Consider the following 22,162-nt stretch of genomic DNA (forward strand, 5'->3'; position numbering starts at 1 on the left):
CAAAAGCAATAAATGAGCATAGTGTTTGTGGCCAAATATTCTGTTTTATCTAAAGTTGGGTGCTTCTTGGTCACAGATCAAAGGCAGAAATAATTCTAGCTTCTGTGATACATATTTGATTTCCAAAAGGAATCCTACTCTAATTTTTTAATCCTCCCCAGAGAATACATTTTATTTTTATTATTTTTTTTTTTGAGAGAGAGAGAGACATGGGTGTGAGAGAAAGAGCTATCAGTTGATCAGTTGCCTAGCAACCTAGGTATTTCCCCTGAGCTGGGATCAAACCTGAAACCTTTTGATGTATGGGAATACTTCAACCAAGTGAGCCACCTGGCCAGGACATGAATCCTACCTTTTCATCAGAAAGCAAATGACTAAACACCTGTTGAAGCAATAGAAGAGTATTGCCTTACTTCATCTTGGAAATTTTTATGTAAATATATAATTTAAATTTCAACTAAGGCCACACAGTTTCATCTAGAAAACAGCTTACCTCTGTGAAAGAAATTATAACTGTTTCATTCTTAATATGTAGCTGTATCGTAATAATATTGAGAAGTTTCTGAATTCTTATTTTTTTCAAGAAAGCAATTTATTCTGTAGTTGAAATAAAGTGAATTTCAACCATAAAATTATAACCTCTAAAATGATTAATAATTACATAAACAAGAAAATATAAAAAATTTTGTATATTCAAAATAAAAATATAAAATGGCTTTTTATTCAACATTTACTATATTTTACCTTTGGTTAAACATCTTTAACTGCATTATGACCTCCCTGGGGTTATTAAAATTGAAGGTTTTAGAATTGTATAATTTTTACTCTAATGCAGGAAATACAGTCAAGGAATTTTTGAAAGACCGTGGCATTGCCTATAATATTTAGAGTATTTCTGATGTTATGTAAAATTTATTTAGATGTTTTATGGACCAATTATTTCAAAAGATTTAAAAATGCAATATTGAAATTTACAAGAGAAAAAAAGAATAGCAATAAATAATTTTTGTGACTACTTTTCAATGACATTAAATATAATATTGTCTGAAGTATTGTAATAGAGATATAGTGAGAGTATCTTTGTTGGATTTAGGAATAAAAATTCAAACCTGTGCTAATACTCTCACCCCTATTAGGACATCAGGCATATGAGAAGCATTATCTAAGGAGGCTGAGGCAAAATCCAAGGTTATGACTACTTTCTATCACAGTTTTTTCTATAAATGCAGAGAATACCTTTATTTTCAGAGAAGCAGTTAGCTATACTATTTTATTGTTCAGTTCTCCAAAGTTAATGAAAAAAACACACACAGTGGTATTAGTTCAACACACACAAACACACACATACCATTTGTACAACATATTTTACCAAATACTGTTTATAGTTTAAGTCTTTGCAGTACACGCAAAATAAAGTGGAAAGCTATTACTATAACTATTTCATAGTGGAGAAATAAGGTATTTTCTTCTAAATGTTATTGAATATTTTCATTGTGACAAAGAACATGCTGTGCACATAAAGTGTAAACACTTATTATGAAACAATTCTACAAGAAATGGTTATTTCCATTCTGTATATTTGGAACCCAAGAAACTGAATGTCAATGTGTTGTCCTACATTGTAAGTGATGGAGCTAGAAATGAAGTCCAGATCTGTTGTATTCCAAAACCTTCTATCTGTGGTCATTGTGCATCAAGTTTGCTTACATATTTAGTGCCATAGAATTGATGTTCGCTTTTGGCAAAGGATGCTTCAAAGTAAAACCAAGAAATTTAAAATCGTAGACATTTAATAATAATGTTGAGGCAAGTGGGAAGAATTTTGCTGAACTCTCCTACTCCTATGTTTGTATACAGCACTGGCTTTCCGAAAATATAACAAGTATGTGATGGAACTCTGGCACCCTCTCCTGACCCTCTGTATGGTGAGTGCTTCTCTTCCCGTGTCTCTATCCCTCTCCCTAATTTTCTGATTCCTACAAGCAGCCATTGATAAATTAGTGGGGTTAGAGATGAAATACAAGCAGCCATTGATAAAATGGATGCCACTTGTGATATTTTGAATAATTTAAAAATTTTTATCAAATTTATTGGGGTGATACTGGTTAATAAAATTATATAGTTTTCTGGGTTACACTTCTATAATATATTATCTGTATATTGTATTATATATTCACCACCCAAAGTCAAGTCTCCTTCTGTTGCCATTTATCCTCTTCTACCTGTTTTTTAATATTTGAATTTTCCTTTAATTTGAATATTTTAAATATTTAAGTTTCTTAGAACTCCAAGTCCCCAAAGAAAGGATTTTTAATAGTGAGATGTCAATCAGTATGATGTGTCTGGGAGGTATTTTGATGTCCGGGGTTACATTGCCATCCAAATCACATCTATCAACCTTGCCTTAAGCAATGACATTATGAAACACTAGTGCCCCAGTGCATGGATTCATGCACATTGAAAGGAAATTAATTAGAAGGTGGTCAGCCAGACGGGCTTGAGCAAAAGGGGCCAGACACAACCTGGAGCCAACCTCCCAGAGTCCCTCCCCAGCTGGCCACACCTGGGGTGACGCCAGGGCTCAAAGGGCGTCTATGGTGTGCGCGGGGTCCTTCCGGCAGGTGGGGTCCCTCAGCCTGCCCTGAGGGGAGAGGGCCAAAACTGGCTCTCAGACATCCACCAAGGGGTCCCAGGTCAGTTCTCCGGTGACACACCCAAGAATTGGCCTTCCTCCTCTCTAGTTCCGGGGTGCATCACCTGAGAACCACCTCTGCCAAGTGTCCGCAGCTTGACAGCTCCTGCATTGAGCATATGCCCCCTGGTGGTCATTGTGCATCATAGCTACCAGGAGACAGTTTGATGGTTGCTTAGCCTTTTATATATGTACTAGGGGCCCAGTGCACGAATTTGTGCACCTTGAAAGGAATTGTGGACCACAAGGCTGCGGTAGGCATAGGGGCAGGTCTCAGCCCATCCTCCGTGCCCTTGCCCAACCCCTCCCACCGTGGTCCCCAGCCCCCTATCTGCCAGCAGCCGTAGCTTGCACCTGCTGATGGCACTGAGTGATTGGGACCGACACTGGCAGTGGGTGCGAGCGGCAGCTCTGGCACCGGCAGCAGGTGCAAGCCGGGTCAGTGCCAGCAGCAGGTGTGAGCGCCGGGCAGGACCGTGGCACACAGGAGTAAAGAATTTTCAGTAACCACCAGAGGCTCGCCCCGATCTGGTGCCCCGCCTTGGTCTGGCTCCCTCACTCACCTGTTCCATCATCCCGCCATGGCCAACGCCTGCCATGTTCCACACATGCCCCCTGGTGGTCAGTGCACCTCATAGCAACTGGTTGTTCAGTTGTTCGGTTTTTCTGGTTGTTCCGTCGTTCGGTCTATTTGCATATTAGTCTTCTATTATATAGGCTAGATAGTAAGTTATTAATTTAAATCCCAAGATCTTTAAGAGAAGGGTTATGATAAAACTGCCTGTAAAATGTCATTTCAGTCTAATGATTTGCCAAAATGCAAGTTGTCATCATTATGGAAAAATAATAGACAATTTATCCTTATTCTACAGTGAAATTCACACATGTTGACTAATATAATAAAAGCATTATTTTATTAATTTCTTATATTACTATAGGCAGACCTGGGCATTTTTCCTTTGAATTCTGTTAAAAACAAAAGATGAAGCAATTAGTTATATAGATTACAAGTTTTAATATGTACTTATTTTTTCAATAATACATGAGAGTTACTCAAAATGTAACTGATCATTTACAAACATGACTATTCAACTATAAAATATGGATAAATAATTTTATTATATAATGTATTTTAATGCATATATACCTGCATGTCTAATCTAAATGCCATGTGAAATATTTTTTAAGGTATAAGCATTTAATTATATGGGTGTGAAATGCTACAGTTTCTAAATGGCTCTTTCACAGTATTTGGAGAAATACTATAAGCAATCACACTTCCAACTTATTTTATGAGTCAGTAAATGTATATTATAGATTCAATGGTAGCCCTGTTTATTTATTAGAATACTAATGAACTTAGGGCATTTTAAGTGTTTATTCAAATGATTATGGGACTGGTTTTTAAGAAATGACCGATATTACAGACAGTTAATTAGATGCCCAGGAAAGCTGTATTGGAGACTTTTCCTGGCTGTTTCATGACCTCAATTTAAACTGCTCTAGCTTCTCATATTTAGGTGTAAGGCCAGATGTCTCTGAGCATCTGTAAGAGTAGTGAAAGGAGGTGTTTTATGCATTACCATCTAGGGTACAGGCTCATGCCACCACCTGTGAAAGGAAAAATCTAGCTCAGTGTTCATAAAGCAATTTAAAAGCAGATAATTCATACCATTGTAACACCACAAATGCTGTGTCAATCTGCTTTATGCCAGAGCAGGACTGAAGGCAGATATTAACTTCCACCATAAGACATGTCATCCTTTTCACCCTAATTTATTATTTTCATCATTTAAAAAGTTTCCTATTTTTCCCCAGGAAAATAATTTATAGTTTGGTTAATTAACAATCCAGTCAGTAAGATTTAAAATGTTACTATAACATGACAAACAATGTGGAGCAAGAAGAAATCTAATTATTGGTGAGGATGCAAAATAGCACAGCTACTTTGGAAAACAAGTTGGAAGTTATCTTATGATAAGATCCAGCAACCTTACTCCTTGGAATTTACCCAAATAATTTAATATTTACCCAAATGTATGTTCTCAAAAATACCTATACATGAATGTTTATAGCAGGTTTATTCTTAACTACCACAAATTGGAAGCATCCAACATGCCAATATACTGTATAAATGGATGAACAAACTCTCATAACCCATGCAATGGAATAATATTCAGCAATACAAAATTAACTACAAAGTCACAAAAAGATATGGAGGACACTTAACATGATTATTGCTATGTGATAGAAGCTAATGTGAAAAGGCTCGATACTACCCTGATTCGAACTGCATATGTCATTCTGAAAGAGGCAAAATTACAGACCCAGTAAAAAAGATCAGTGATTTCCAAAGGTTGGTGGGAGGGAGGGAAAAATGAATGTGTGTATGATACTGTAATAATGGCTATATGTCCTAATATATTTGTCAAAACCCACAGAATGTACAACACAAGGAGTAAACTCTAATATAACTATGAAATTTATATAACAATAATCTATCAATATTTGCTCATTAATTTTAATAAATGCACTAGACTAATAAAAGATGTTAACAAGAGGGGCAATTGTGTACAGGGAGTATTGAAAGAAAGAAGTAAGTGGGAACTCACTTTAGCTTCTGGTCATTTTTTCCTGCTAGGATAAACATAATCAATCTAGATAGATTGTAGATCTAAAGGTAGACAGGTAACTAATGATGTTTTAAAAAGAATACATAGGATGATATTCTTGTATTCTTTTTTATTTTATTTTATTTTTTTTTTTTTTGTTAATCCTCATCTGAGGATACTTTTTTCATTGCATGTTTTAGAGAGAGTGGAAGGAAGGGAGGGAGGGAGGGGGAGAAAGAAAGACAGAGAAGCATCAATGTGAGAGAGACAGATTGATTGGTTGCCGGGATAAAACCTGAAATCCAGGTACATGCCCTTGACTGGGAATTGAACCTTTGACCCTTAATTCATAGTCCGACTCTCTAACTACTGGGAAACACCAGCCAGGGCTATTTTTGTATTCTTATAGAAAGATACAGAGCTCTGAAAGCATTTAAAAAAAATGGAACCTGGTAAATTGGACTTCATTACATTTAAGAAATTCTATACCCTAAAATATAAAAAAATCTACACTAATAAAAGAGAAACATTCAAATTGACCATCACTCCACTATGCCCACCAGCCAATCAGAGCGAGTATGCAAGTTAACCCAACTAAGATAGTGGCCACCACAGAGTTGGAGCCAGCCGGAGGCTTGGGTTGCCCCCAGTGATGAAGGAAGCCAAGCTTCCTGCCACCCTGGCCTGCCCTGGCCTCTGCTCAAGGCTACAAAGTTTCAATTATAGAAGATAAATAAATCCCAGATACCTGCTTCCAGCCGGCCCTGGCCTATGCTTGGGTCGCCAGGGGGCGTGGCTGGCCTGCAAACCACCACAGGCCCCTCGCCCAGGCTGCCCCATGCCCCAAGGCAACCCCCACCCTAATCCAGGACACCCTTCAGGGCAAACCAGCCAACCCTCACCCATGCACCAGGCCTCTATCCTCCTATGTAATAAAAGAGTAATATGCAAATTGACTGTCAATCCAACACACAAGATGGCTGCCCCCATGTGGTCAAAGATGGCTGCCCCCATGTGGACACAAGATTGCTGCCACAAGATGGCCAGCAGGGAAGGGCAGTTGGGAGTGACCAGGCCTGCAAGGGAGGGCAGTTGTGAGTGATCAGGCCAGCAGGGAAGGGCAGTTGGGAGGGACCAGGCCTGCAGGGGAAGGCAGTTAGGGGTGACCAGGCTGGCAGAGGAGGGAAGTTGCAGGTGACTGGGCCTGCAGGAAAGGGCAGTTGGGGGGGACCCAGGCCTGCAGGGGAGGGCAGTTAGGGGCAATCAGGCTGTCAGCGGAGCAGTTAGATATCAATCAGACTGGCAGGGGAGTGGTTAGGGGGTGATCAGGCTTGCAGATAGAAGCGGTTAGGGCCAATCAGGCAGGCAAGCAGGCGAGCAGTTGGGAACCAGCAGTCCTGGATTGTGAGAAGGATGTCCAACTGCCCATTTAGGCCCGATCTTACTGGGATCGGGCCTAAATGGGCAATCGGACATCCCTTGAGAGGTCCCAGATTGGAGAGGGTGCAGGCTGGGCTAAGGGACACCCCCCCCCCCAATGCATGAACTTCATGTACTGGGCCTCTAGTCCTACCTAATAATAGACAAATATGCAAATTGACCGCACCTTTGCTATGCCCAAGCCACGCCCACCAGCCAAGCCACACCCACCAGCCAATCAGGACGAGTATGCAAATTACCCTAACAAAGATGGCAGCTAATTTGCATATCAAGACAGTGTAGAGAGAAGCCAAGAGCTGCAGAAGGGAGCAAAGCTGCGGAGAAGCAAGCAAGCTGGGGGGAGGAGAAGGGAGGGGCGGAGGTGGGGCCGGGGGAGAAGGGAGAAAAGCAGACGGGGCCAGGGGAGAAGGAAGAAGAGTGGGCGGGCTGGCGGAGAAGGCAGAAAAGCTGGGGGGCTGGTGGAGAAGGCGGGGTGGGGGACAAGGGAGGAGAGCAGGCAGGGCGGGCTAGAGTGCAGCAGGAAACCCTATTGCAGGATTTTTCCTACAACGGGAATGCTAGTATATTAATAAAAAGGTATGCATAAAATATTATTATCCATAATACATAAAAACTTCTTATAAAACTTTAAAATTTTATTAGTTCAAATAAAATAGACAAATGACTCGAATAGAAATTTCACAAGAGATGATAAACTTTCTATATTGATAATTAAATTAAAAATTTAATTAATACAATAAAAAAGTAGATACCAGAACACACATAATTATGATGGGAAGAAAAGGAGTTACTACCACTTTGAAAAAGTTTAGACAGTATCTGCTAAAAGTGAACATATAAATGCCCTATAGTTGAGAAATTCTATTTCTAGGTATATACCCAGCCTAAAAGCATAAATATGTTTACTTCATGGCACTTATTGAATGTTATTAGCAGCTGTATTCATCATAGCCCCAAGTTGGAAATTATACCAATCATCATAATAGATAAAATTAAGTTAAATTTTAGTATATTTATATAATGAAAAGCTATATTACATCTATTCTCAAAGTCATGATGCCACCCCTAAAGATTTTTGGGAAGCAAAAGTATATTTTCCTCTTTTATCTAGAAAGAATGGATAGATAGATTGACATATAATGTGTTTGTATACATATTTACATATATACACTCTTTTAGGTATGTAACAAAAAGACATATAGTATGTATGTAGTACTAAAACTTCATGATGGAGGGCAAATAGGAAAAAGCTGCCTGGGAAATTTTATTGGGTGGAAACAATAAAACATTAAGAAATACTGCTGTATAGCAATGAAATATGATCTCTACAATGATACATGGTAATAGCAATGATGATTATAATGATGAATCTCAGGAACATAATATTGCGCAAAATAAATCAAACATGTACTATATGAATCTACATATTTTATAAATAAAAAATGTCTAAAATAATATATGTGGGTCCCACCAGAGTGTCTCATTTGGTTGAGTGTCATACTGTATACTGATTGGTTGCTGGTTTGATTCCCAGTCAGGGCTCATACCTGGGTTGTGATTTCAATCCCCAGTTAGAGCACATACAGAAGGCAACAGATCGATGTTTCTCTCTCACATTGATGTTTCTCTCTCTCTCTAAGCATGTCCTCTAGTGAGGATTAAAATAGTAATAATAAAAAAATAATAGTAATACATGTTAGGAGTCTAAATTGAAGAGTTTCTTGATTTAGACAATAGTTACAAAATGTATTCAGTTTGTAAGAATCCATCAAGCTATTTAATATGTGCATTTTTATTGTATACTAGATGCCTAGTTCACAAATTCGTGTACCTTGAAAGGAACTGTGGGCTGAGAGACTGTGGTGGGCACAGGGGCAGGTCTGGGCCCATCCTCCACACCCCTGCCTGGCCCCTCCCACACAGTCCCTGGTCCCCTGTCTACAGGCAGCCCTGCTCCCACTGCCACCTCTCCCACATGCTGATGGTGCTGGCCCCACTCGCACCCACTGATGGCGCGAAGCAATTGGGGCCGCGCCAGCAGTGGGTGTGAGCAGGGCCGGTGATGTCAGCTGGAGCTAGTGGCAGCTGCTTGCCCCAATCACCCCTCAGGAGCAGGGGGAGGTGGAGAAGCCCTCAGGGGCGATCGGGGCCAGCAGCCACCACTTGCAACCACTGTCAGCACCGAGTGATTAGGACCAGCACCAAGCAATCAGGACTGGTGGTCAGTGCACTTCATAGCGACCGGTTGTTCAGTTGTTTGGTTGTTCGGTTGTTTCGCCGTTCAGTCTATTTGTATTTTAGTGTTTTATATATATATTATATATATATATATATATATATATATATATATATATATACACACATATATGTATATATGTATATATATATATATGTATGTATATAGATTGCATTAGAATAAAAGTTTTAAAAATACAAAATGAGGAGGTTATTATATACATGAGGAATATCTTTCATTTGTGTTTCTAAAATAAAAGTTTGTTTAGCAAAATAATCATTATAATTCAAGAAATAAAAGTGTAATTCATGTTGTTAAAGGTTACATAGTTGATAATAAATGTATAACAGTTATGGTCACAATAATACAGCAACAATTTTGATTAAGAAACCTATAGAGGATGCATGTAGTAATAGATACAATTTCACTTATAATTAAATAGGTTTAACACAATTCTTTGGTCAAAGAATAATAAGGCAGACAAATTTGTAAGTATATAGAATATCTAAAAATAAAACATAATAATATCTCTCTATGCACACAAACACACACATCTAAATTCCTCTATTAGTAGAGCACAAACTTTTTCAAGTAAATTAATAATGCTTTTGATAATTTACCATGATGTGGGTTATATTAAAACTCAATCAATTATAAAAATGGAAATGGTATAAAATCAATATAACAAAATTAAAAATTAAAAACAATTGCAAAAAATTAGAAGTCTCTATTCACATGGGAATTAAAAAACACACTATAATAGTAATTTAAAAATAATCAAAAGAGGATAAAAATACATAATTTCAAAACATACTGAAAATAGCAAGAAAGATCTGTGCTGTTAGAATTAGTATAATTTACCTAGAATAATTCTCAGGAAAAAAATTAATAGATTAACTACTCATATAAAGACACGAAAATAAGTGAATTAAAACTTCAGTCTAAAATTTATTAGAAAACAATAAAGAATATAAAATATTTTAGAAGTAATTAAAAATACCTAAGTACAAAAAGTGGGAGTAATAATGGAATAGCCAATATATGTAGACCGATGTTTAAAGTAAATAGGAATAAATTTGGAAATGGAAAGGCAATATCTTTTTTCCTTTAGGCTCATTCTCCACTCTTTCCCCAATCCATTATTGGTGTTATTTAATTTTATGGATATAAGAGAAGATATTACAATTTGTTTAACCTTTCATTCACCAACAAACATTTGTACTATTTCCAGTTTGGGGATATTATCAATAAAGTTGGTCATAAACATTTTGCACATATTTTTGTGTGAAAATAAGTTTTCATTTCTTTGAGATCCATTATGCTTCTTATCTGTTTTGTCCCCACTCTTTTTGCCTTTTGTTTTTCAATACATTCAGCACACACATCTATAAAAATTCAATGATTTTTTTCCTGTACTATGTTTAGTTTGCTGATAATCCCATTGAGGACATTCATCATCTTTTATGTATGTGTGTGTCTATATGTTTACTCTTGGTGTGTGTGTGTGTGTGTGTGTGTGTGTGTGTGTGTGTGTGAATTTTTTAATGGATACTAGACATTTTGTCTTTTTGAGTATGTTTTTATTTCTATTTTTCAATTACATTTTACTTTCTAGACATTTTGTCTTTATGAACAATAAACTTTATAGTAACATTTATGGCCAGTAATGGGCAGGGTTCTTCTTTTGTTTGTTAAATATCATATCAGAAGTACTCAGGTGCCATATTGAATAGGCTGCCACTGGCCAAAGATGATACAATTTGAGGTTAATAAAAATTCTAATTGATAAAATCCAGAAGATTATGGGGAGAAAATAATTAGCTTTATAATGAAAATAAAGAGTCCTGCTAGCATGGCTCAGTGGTTGAGCATCGACTTATGAATCAGGAGGTCATGGTTCAATTCCCAGTTAGGGCACATGCCTGGATTGTAGGCTAGATCCCCAGTGGAGGGCATGTGGGGGGACAGCCAATCAGTGATTCTCTCTCATCATTGATGTTTCTGTCTCTATTTCCCTCTCCCTTCCTCTCTAAAATCAATAAAAATATTTTAAAAAATGAAATAAAGAGAATGAACAAAACACTTCCCTGTCCTTCCAAGTGAGCTGAATTACCATAATGTCAAATAGTAAATGAAGCATCTGTTTGACTGTAGCCATTCTGCTACTCCTTATGCAGCAATGGATCTGGTCATTGAAGATCAATAGCCAATATAATCACACAAAAAAGAAAATTTTTATGTTTCCTGTTGAAAAAACACATCACTACCTATAGTCTTGGCAAGAACACTGGACATAGGTCTGATGGATGCTCTAGAGCTGGCTGCCAATTGTGAGAAAGATGGATGATGGGGAACATACTGGACTGCACATGAGTATACAAGCAGCAACATCCCGACTATGGAGACCTCTAACGGTCAATGACTACATATTTTTCAACAGTTAAATTATAAGGAAATGAAAAGGATAGAAGGAAAACTTGTAGTTTTAAAGAAATTGAAAATCACATCACATTAAAATGATATGGACAAGATTAAAATATGGGTTGAGATTCACAATTGAATGACAAAACTATAAAGATATGAAAGGAAATGACTACCCTTGGAGTAAAGGATGATTTTCAAATTAAATCTCAGCCTATGAAGGGCTTCTAGAGTATCTGGCTTAATTATACTTCTTTGTTATATTTACCTTATTAAAACATAATATTTCATTAAGCTATATATTTTATTTTTGTGCCTATTCTATTTCATATTTTAAAGGCTCAGAAAGGAGATATTATATTAAATATTTAGCCTTAATAATTCAGAAAGGCACAGTAAAACTATTGAGACAGTAATATAGAATAAGAGCACATTTTCTTCATATGAGAAGAATCATAGAACATTAATATAGAGTGGGGCAAAAGTAAGTTTACAGTTGTTCTTATGAAAAATAATATAATCATTAATAAATAATGATATAAGAATAATTTCTGTGTTCTACATACTCACAACTGTGAACTTTTCTGATCCCATAAATTCCTTTTTGCTGTTAATTTCCAAGAATCATTTATTTGATGACTCAGTAGATCCTATTACTAAGTTATTTTGAGTACATATTTTATTTTATTCATGGAGGATGGTCATTTTAAATGTTTAGATTTTAACTGAATTAAATTATGGTTGAATTGTTGTTTATTTTACTATAACATAAATGAATAGGTCAATTCAATAAACTACATATTTTTCACTTGCTTTGAGTTAATTGGCCTTAAATGGATTTCCTTCTGTTCACAAGGTGACAAGTATAAAAATGCCAATTTGTATGGAGACCTTTTTAAAAGGTAGCAGGTGTTGAGTGTAAGCTACTGAGTGATTTCTTGTTATCTGACATTACTAGTAAGTCACTCAATATAGTGGTCACTGATTTTAACTCACCTTATTTTATTTTATTTTATTTTATTGCTGAAATCACACATTGTATACAATTGTGGGATTAAAATGTGCTATGTTGAAGATAGACAAGCAACAATGATAACAATAACAAAATTTAGAGATATATATATTAAAAACAATATATCACTATCCAGTCAAAATATGTATAGTTTTATTAAGTAACCAGCATACTGCTAGTCCAGAAAAATACTTTAAGCATTGCACCTTTTCAGTTTGATTGAGAGTAAATAATAATAGACTGGAAATATTTGAAAGAAATCAAGCTTTCCATGAAAGTGATCTGAGAATGCACAGGGCCCCTTTCCCTTGCTGTATATGTGAGAACATGTATAGAGTGCAGGTTGGGTCCTGTATATTTTTGGTACTGAACATAGAGGTCACTCACTTGGAAAGAAAAAAGATTTCAACAGACACTGTGTTCCAACATAGACTAGAATAAAAATAATTTTGAGAAAGAGAGTATGAATTTCAGATGCAACTTATTTAAAGATTAGTTATTGTCTCTATAACAAAAAGAATCACACACACACACACACACACACACACAGAGGCCCGGCATATGAAATTCATGCACGGGTATAGTCCCTAGGCCTGGCCTGACATCAGGGCCATCTTCCCTAGCTGCCTGCAGTCGGCCCCACCCCCTGCCGCCACCCAATTCCGGTTCCCCGTTCGCCATCGGGTAATCAGTGCCTGATGGCTGGGGAAGGGACCAAGAGATCAGCTGTTCCCAACCACTTGCCAGCCCCACCCCTGCTGTGGGTGGTCATCAGGCGATCGAAGCCTGCCAGCGCGGGGAAGGGACCAAGAGGTGGTCAGTGCGCCTCATAGTGACTGGTCCAGTGGTCATTCTGCTGTTAGGGTCAATTTGCATATTACCCTTTTATTATATAGGATAGAGGCCTGGTGCACCGGTGGAGGCTGGCAGGCCTGCCCTGATGGGGGCCCCGGATCGGGGTGCATGGTCCCCACTGGGATGGGGCTGGCCCGGACGAGGGGCCGCTAGTGGTTTGCAGGCTGGCCACGCCTCCGATGGGGTGGGGGTCCCCGCTGGGGGGTGGTGCCGGCCAGGCGAGGGACCACGGGCAGTTTCTAGGCTGTCCACATCCCCAATTGAGTGGGGGGTGCTCGCTGGGGGGCAGAGCCAGCCTGGGCAAGGGGATGCCAGGAGGTTTGCACGACAGCCACGCCCCCATCAGGGTGAGGTCCCTGCTGGGGGGTGGGGCTGGCCTGGGCGAGGGGCTATGGGGGGTTTTCAGACTGGCCATGCCTCCGGCTTTGTCAGGATGGACGTCCAGAAGACACCTGGTCTAATTAGCATATTACCCTTTTATGACTTAGAGGCCCAGTGCATGAATTTGTGCACAGGTGGAGTACCTCTGCCTGGTCGGTGATGGTGGCCTATCGGGGGGCCGGCTGGCCAGGGGGAGGGGCCATGGGAAGGTTGGCTGGTGGGAGGAAGGGGCCGTGGGAGGTTGGCCTGCTGCAGGAGGTTAGCTGTGGGAGCGCACTGACCACCAGGGGGCAGCTCATGTGTTGAGTGTCTGCCCCTTGGTGATCAGTGTGTGTCATAGTGACTGGTCGACTGGTCGTTCCGGTCATTCTGGTCGTTTGGTAGAAACATTTGCTTTGGCTTTTGAACAAATACTGTATGATCTCACTTATATGTGGAATCTAAAAAAAAATCCTGAACTCATAGAAACAGTAGATTGGTGGTTGCGGGGTAAAGGGGGAATAGGGTAAGACGGTCAAGTGATACAAACTTCTAGATATAAAATGAGTAACTTCCATTATCTAATGTACAGCACAGTGACTATAGTTAACAGTCCTGTATTATGTACTTGGAAGTTGCTAAGAGAGTAGATCTTAAAAGTTATCATCACACACAAAAATGATAACTATTTAAGGTGATGGATGTGTTAACTAACCTTATAGGAATCATTTTGCAGTATACATGTATATTGAATCATTACATTGTACACTTTAAACTTACACACTGTTAAATGTCAATCATATCACAAAAACGCTAAAGAAAAATATATACACTTTTTACTTTTTTACTGCTTTGCATGTGTATGTGTGTGTCCATTTATTTGTGTAAATGTAATATTTTTATCACAATTGCTCCTATTGTCTATGTTAACAAACTTAGTAGGAAATCTCACTGTTTGTGGAACTTTTACACTATTTATGACCATAATATACATTTTAAGCATAAAGAATGCATTCTATCTTTTTCCCCATTAGATGTCAGCTTCTCCATTTTCCTCTAGATGGCAGAGTAGCATTCTAAATGTTAGATGTCTGTGCTAAACCTTTCAAACATTTATGCTGTGCTTGCCAGCTCCATGGAAATGTATTTCCCCCTGTCTACATTTAAAACAACATAGAGTGTATTCATGTGGTATATTTTTTTAAAATTGATCAATACAATACAATAAGGAATGAGTAAAACAATATATAAAAAAATATTAAAATTAGTACATACCTAACAGTGAGCACAGTATTGCATCTGGCATGTTTGCATTTAGTGCAAGACCTAGAAACAGGTAAAGTGCCTTTAATTTTCTACATCTAGAGCAGATTGCCTGTCACTCAGTTTTACAGCTTTTACTCTCCAATGAGAGGATTCTAAGACACCCCCTCTAGTAGCTTGGTACAACTATCTCCGATTGAATTTCCCATCAAACTTTCAAGATAAACAATGTCTAAAAGGGGTTCTCAGATAGTCCGGGTTGGAGTTTCTGCAAACACTCTGGGTGAGCTCTTCCAAATATCCACAGTTCTTTCTCTGAGTTTCTCTGAAGCAGCATGCTATCTGTTTATCTCCTTGCAAACACAGGACAGGAATTGTGGTCCTGCATTTAGAGACAGAAACCAAGGGAGCCATATTCTGTAGCCCCATTTGTAGTCTGATCCTCTCAGAGATATCTGTATCGCATTTTCAGCTTCCAAACAGCCACCATTTGCATTTTGCTAAGTGTATTGTATGTAAACTTGATTTATATATGGAACATTTATATCGTTACTGCTTTCTTATATAGAGCCAAAAATTAAGATGCATGAAATATGATAGATACAATTAATTATATATTTAATGAATAAAACAATTATACAAAACTTAATGAGAAGAAATATTGGTAGAGCCTCTCTACAATGATAAATGTTTGAGATCTAATAAAAAAAAACTTGCTAACAACAGAAACTATTTTTTCTTTTCTCCTCATGAGCCAAATACATATTTTCAGTTGTGTACTACCTGGAAAACATAAGTAAAATAAGGATAATAACTGTGAATGGGAGAGAGATAAGTGAGAATTTCTCCTATACCTAAATCAAGTTAATTAGTAGAAAACAGAAAATTTCAAAGATGATTATCCAAATGCCATACTTCAGGCCTGATGTTGCAATCCCACATGTCTCTATACACAGGGGGGCAGGAAATCCAAATCTTAAGATTATTTAATGAAAGTATAATTTGATGTGAATGCCAACTATCCTTCCTCTCTTGTAACAATATGAGGACACATTGCAAGACTCCTTATACCCTTTGCTTCATTTCAATATTCTTATTGCTTACAATAAACCAAGTAGGAGTTATTGAATGCAAAACAAAGGCATTATTTGACAAGATATAACATACAATGTGCTCATTTACCTAGTCAAATTTGAATAAAAATAAAAAAAGTATATTGAAGATATTATTTCATCAAATAAGAATGCTTTTGTTTTAAATATTCAGGTATCTAAAATTTAATGTTTGATTCTGCTTATATTTTAAAACACTCTATTATCTTTTAAGTCTAAAAGTGATACATTTACTTTACTTCCAATTATATATTTTATTTCTACTTATTTATCCAAATCACATAAAATATCATACAACCTGTAATTTGAACTATGGTTTTCAAAGTAAAATCATGCATTAACTATTGCCAAGAACTTTCATATATTCTATCACTTTAATGTCCCTAAGGATTCTGAAATGAAATATAGTCATTTTAGTTTACTTAGTATGATCAAGACAACAGGTAAATAAAATAACTAGAATTCCTTCTCCCCACCCCCCATAACTTCAGCTAAAAAGTTAGTTAACTTTTTATTATTCATTGTGTCCACTTATTCTAATATGCTGACATTCAGTATATCTCCTTCAGGCTCCAATATTACTCATGTTATAGCTTCCAAATTATCTAGATATGATGAAATTGATAGACCTTCCCCAAAAAGGAATTTTAGTCTATATGCTGTACTTCTTAGGATTGCTGCTTCCTATTCATTTGCCTTATTAGTTGGTCATGGCTGTAAAACAGAATTTCTTCTCTGTCTTTAAGATAGAACCTAAGAGCTCCTTTGGAGATTGTGAATTGCACGTCTCTAGAGTAAATGTCAGGAAAATTGAAATCTTCATGGTTCATGAGTACCTTGACCTTTCCATTAGCCTTTCTGACTAGCTAAATTGTTCTTAATTTGCAGTCTAACCCTACTTATGACATTTTGGGCTTCTCTCTGAAATCCTCACATATCACTTAATTTTATTGTATTAGAAATGAGGAAAACTCTGGTGTATTTATATTCTTTAGTTGCTGTACAGCTTCTTCAAATTGGCTTTACAAAGGCAGCGTTCCTCATGACCTGGAGTTTTTATAACATCTCCATCACCAATGAGTCTTAGTAAGCTTTTAGTCACTATTTTGTTCCAAAAGTTATTTTCATTTGAATTCATTTAAACAGTGTAAGATTTTATTTTATATAATTTTTTAAGCTTTATATAAATTGCTATTCATTTTTAAGGTTTATTTCATATTAATTTTTAATTGAGTATATTGGGGTGACAATGGATCACAAAACCATACAGGTTTTAAGAGTACAACTTAACAAAACATCATCTGCACACTGCGTCGTGTGCTCATCGCCCAAAGCAAAGTCTCTTTCCTTCCCCATTTATCCCCCATTTGCTCGCCTCCACCTGCACCCACATCCTTTTCCCTCTGGCTATCACCACACTGTTGTCTGTGTCTATTTGTTTTATACACACACACACACACACACACACACACACACACACACACATGTTTTTGCTTAATCTCAATCTGTTCACTTTTCTTTCATCCATCTCTCTAACACCCCTCCCCTCTGACAGCTATCAGTCTGTTCTATGTATCCATACCTCTGTTTCTATTTTGTTGATTAGATTCCACATATAAGTGAGGTCATATAGTATTTGTCTTTCTCTGACTGGCTTATTTCACGTAGCATAATAATCTCCAGGTCCATCCATGCTGCCACAAAAAGTAAGGTTTCCTTCTTTTCATGGCTGAATAGTATTCCATTGTGTAAATGTATCACAGCTTTTTTATCCACTCACCTACTGATGGGCACTTGGGCAGTTTCCAGATCTTGGCTATTGTAAATATCCAGATCTTGGCTATTGTAAATAATGCTGCAATGAACATAGGGGTGCATATATTATTTCAAATTAGTGTTTTGGGCTATTCATTTTTTAAACCTCACTTTCCAAATTGGTGAAATAAAGAAGCTGAATTATTTCATTAGTAAGTATTCTCCCAACTTTAAAATTTAATGCACTTCATAATTCAATGATTTTTACTTTCTGCATAATTAAGATATACAAATAATCAGTAAAATTCCTTTTGAGTACTTATTTATCAACCTATCTAATTTCACTGAGTTTAATGCTGATTAATTCATACACACACACTGATATTTACAATTGCATTGAATTTTGTTACATTCTTAGCACAGCATTATAGCTTCAATATTTTTATTGTATTTATAAAGCACCAATTATCTATACTTACAGGTAATATAATACCCTGTCCATTCTTTGTTAACTGATTATAGAGCTTCAAAATAACATTTAGGCTTATTCCTATCTTTAAAGTGTTTCTTACATTAACCCTTATAAAAAGATAAAGCTTTCAAAAGTATATGTTGTTTTTACTTTGTTCTCCTTTCTCATACGTGCTGAATTGTCCTTTCTCCCTATGTGAAAAGCAGATTTTGTGATCAGTTCCTTTACCATGAGAAAATCATCTCCCTTTTCAAAGATCTAAACAGAGATCATGCTATATATACAAAAGTGAATCTCTAAATTCTTAGGAAACTTTCTCTGAGGCCTAGTTGCCTGGGCACTTGAGCACCAAAATCTATCCATAGTGATGCTCAGACATACAACCAATAATAGGTCCAGGAATTGGAAGGACAATGGGATTTACTGTTACCTTATAAATAGCATAAATGGTACCAAAATAAGGGATTGAAATTTAATTTTTATTGTTATATTTATAAACAAGAAACAGAAAGAAGAAAAAGAAATGTAAGAGAAGAGAAAAACTTAAAATGCAAATACAGATTACAAAGTCGGTCTTACCTAACATTTTATGATGGCAAAGATGATAACTTAAATTTTCAACATCTGAGGCTTGGTTAAATAATGACTTCATATGATAAAATATTATGTAATCATTGACAGTAATGCTTATTATTACCACTTTTTGATGTCGAAAATGTTTATGATATATTATTAAATTAAGAATTAATATATAAATTCCAAAGTATGCATACATACTGTCTGTGCATGTCACAATCCACATATGCATGTATATGTGGCATGCGTCATGTATATATACATATGAATGCATGTAAGCACATACCACACATGTGTGTATGATATATATCATGCATATATATGTGCATGTGTGTAAATAAACATACACATGCACAAGTACTCATATATAGTCACACACACATTGAGAGAGAGTGAGCAAATAAAAGAAAACCTTAACAGAGTTTTCATCTGAGAATAAGAATTATGGGCGATTTTTAATTTTCTTTATATTTATGAATATTTTGAATTTTAGATACTGAAAATAAAATCATTTTATTAGTAGTAAAATGTACTTTAAAATTTATTGTAAAAATTTTGTATTATTTTATAAATATATAACAGATTTATAAAAGTATAATTATAAGACATAAAATGATTTGGTAAAAAAAGATCTGTGATATGCTATTCTTTAAGCATATTCCAAGCTTAATTAACATGCTGGCTTTTTAAATGGGTTATATACATATACACAAATACAGATTTGCACGTATATTACATTTACCATAAACTAAATAATTTTAAAGTTGGCTACTGTAAAAATCAGTTTGTTAAAATCTGAGGCCAAATAGTAAGGTATATTGCTTAAAAAGGCAAATATTGTAAGAGTTTGACCTCAATAATAAACAGGAAGTAGATCAAGAAAATGTATACTTGTCCAAAGAAATCTTTAGAAAAAGATAGCCAAGACCTGGGAAATGGCCAGGATGAATTCATGCACTTTTTATTTATTTATTGTCTCTGAGTAATAAATATGGAACACACTAATGCAGCATAGAATTTATAACTTTAAAATAATCCTCCATTTTGTTTTTACTGTCACTAGTTGGACAGATTATTTTCTAGCAGACAATAGAAAATGCTGTTTTTTATTGGAAGTTTTTTTTCATAATCTACCTCTTGTCTAATTTAATTCAACCAGTCCTTTTTTAAAAATATGCTTTTATTGATTTCAGAGAGAAGTAGAGGGAGAGATAGAAACATGGATCAGCTGCCTCCTGCATGCCCCTTTCTGAGGATGGAGCACACAACCAGGGCATGTGCCCTGACCAGGAATCAAACCAGTGACCTCCTGGTGCAAAGGATGATGTTCAACTGAGTCACACTGGCCGGGCTCAACAAGTCCATTCTTATTGAGGATAGTCCGTGTTTAGCATGTGTTAAGACACACACATAGAAGACAAAACATTCTGAAGTATATACTTCGGTGCTAGAATAAATAATGAAAAATACAGCTCTGTAGGAATTAGAGGAGGTCAGGACAATTTGGGAAGGTTTCCACATCCAGGCTTTGTTTGTCTTAATTTACTGTCGTGCGTCTAGTGCCTAGGAAAGTGCTTAGAAACTCATGGCTGCTCATTGCATAATTAATTGCATGGCTAAAAAGTGGGACATTACTTCTGAAATGTGTATGTGTTCTGAAATTCATGTTGATCATTACAAAAGAGGCATTAGATACAATTGAGACTTTTTTCAGTAGTTTTCATCTCTAAAAAAGTGTTAATGAAAAATTTATCATTCAAAAAAGGGAAAAAAATCTTACACGAATTCATTATTTTTTCTTAGAGCTATTATTTTGTTTTTGAACAGAGTGAAGTATTTCATATTAAAGGAACACTGAGAGATTTAAATTTTAATTTGTGAAAAATGCCACTTTATAGAAATCCATTTTAAATATGAGACCAATATAGTAAACATTGTACCCACCAATATTAAAGCCCCAAGATGTTATGAATCTTGTTTGGCACATAGAAAGTATTCAAAAGCTTTTTAAATAAATAAACAAATAAAATAAATTTTAGCCCATAATGTGAGAAGGTAGCTCAAATTGTTTTACAAATCAGTACCTCATTTATTTCTCATAATCTTCATAAATATAAATGATCTCTATTTTAAGGATGAGGAAATTCAAACTTAAAGACAGAGATTTTCCAAAATTTTACAAAGGTGAAAGTGGTAACGCAAGATCCAAACCCAGGTTGCCTAACTCCACAGCACATGCTCCTAGGAATGGCACCATCACTCCCCTAATTACATCCAAGTTAATAAAACCTAAGAAACACAATTAATGAGTAATATAAAGCATTCATTTCTAATGCTTTGTCATAAATCTTAAAGCTTTCTACATTTTCACCAAATTTAAATCTCCCAGGAAATATTCAATCACCCCAAGTCTTTTTAAATCAGGAATATATTTAACTCTTTACAATAATAAGATTTTTTAGCATGCTTTCCACAGACCCAAGAAAATAATATTTATACAATAAATACTTAGAAATATTTCTTAAGTAAATGCTTACTCACTTTCTAAATATTTCATTTTAGGAATGTCATTTGACACAAATCAAAAACTAAAGTTCTTATGTTTGACAATGTTTTAGTGTGGTCTAAAGGAAGTTAATACTTACAGACAAAAACTTAAGTGCTAAGATAGCGTTCTCTAAAATGTCTAATCATAACCATCCATAAGCTTGCTAAAATACACAATTCCAGGCCTTCACCTTGAAATCCTAATTCAGTAAGCAGTATGGATCCCAAAACTCAAAAATATTTAAAGAAATTCAGCATTCTTAAAACACTGTCCTGAGACATTCTAAAGGAGAAAAAAATGAATGAATCTAATAAAGGACCAAGTTTGAAGGGATACATTTGAAACAGAGAGAGAAGTACAGTAATATTAAAGATTATAACAACCATGAAAAAGAAACATAAGTTCTAAGTTTATACTTAAGCTTGAAATTGGAACATTAAAAAAGAAGAAAGAATTTTTTAAAAAGTAAAAATTTTAGACTTCCTTTTAAATTATTGTGTACTGTTTTATTACTTGGTAATATTCCATGGTTTGAATAAATACAATTTGTTTATTCACCAGTTGAAGAACATTTGGACTTCTTCCATTTTTTGCTATTATAAATAATATTGCAAAAAAAAAGAATAAAGCATAAAAGAGTTAATATTGATATATATTCTTTCCATTTCCATTTTATTGAGGTATAATTTACAAATAAAACTATAATATAAAGTGTACAATGTGACAATTTGATATCTGTGTGCATTGTAAAAGAATTCCTACCATTCAATTAATTAGCACATCCATCACTTCACATATTAACTTTTTT

Source organism: Eptesicus fuscus, chromosome 8 (genome assembly GCF_027574615.1).
Source record: "Eptesicus fuscus isolate TK198812 chromosome 8, DD_ASM_mEF_20220401, whole genome shotgun sequence".
Classification (NCBI taxonomy): domain Eukaryota; kingdom Metazoa; phylum Chordata; class Mammalia; order Chiroptera; family Vespertilionidae; genus Eptesicus; species Eptesicus fuscus.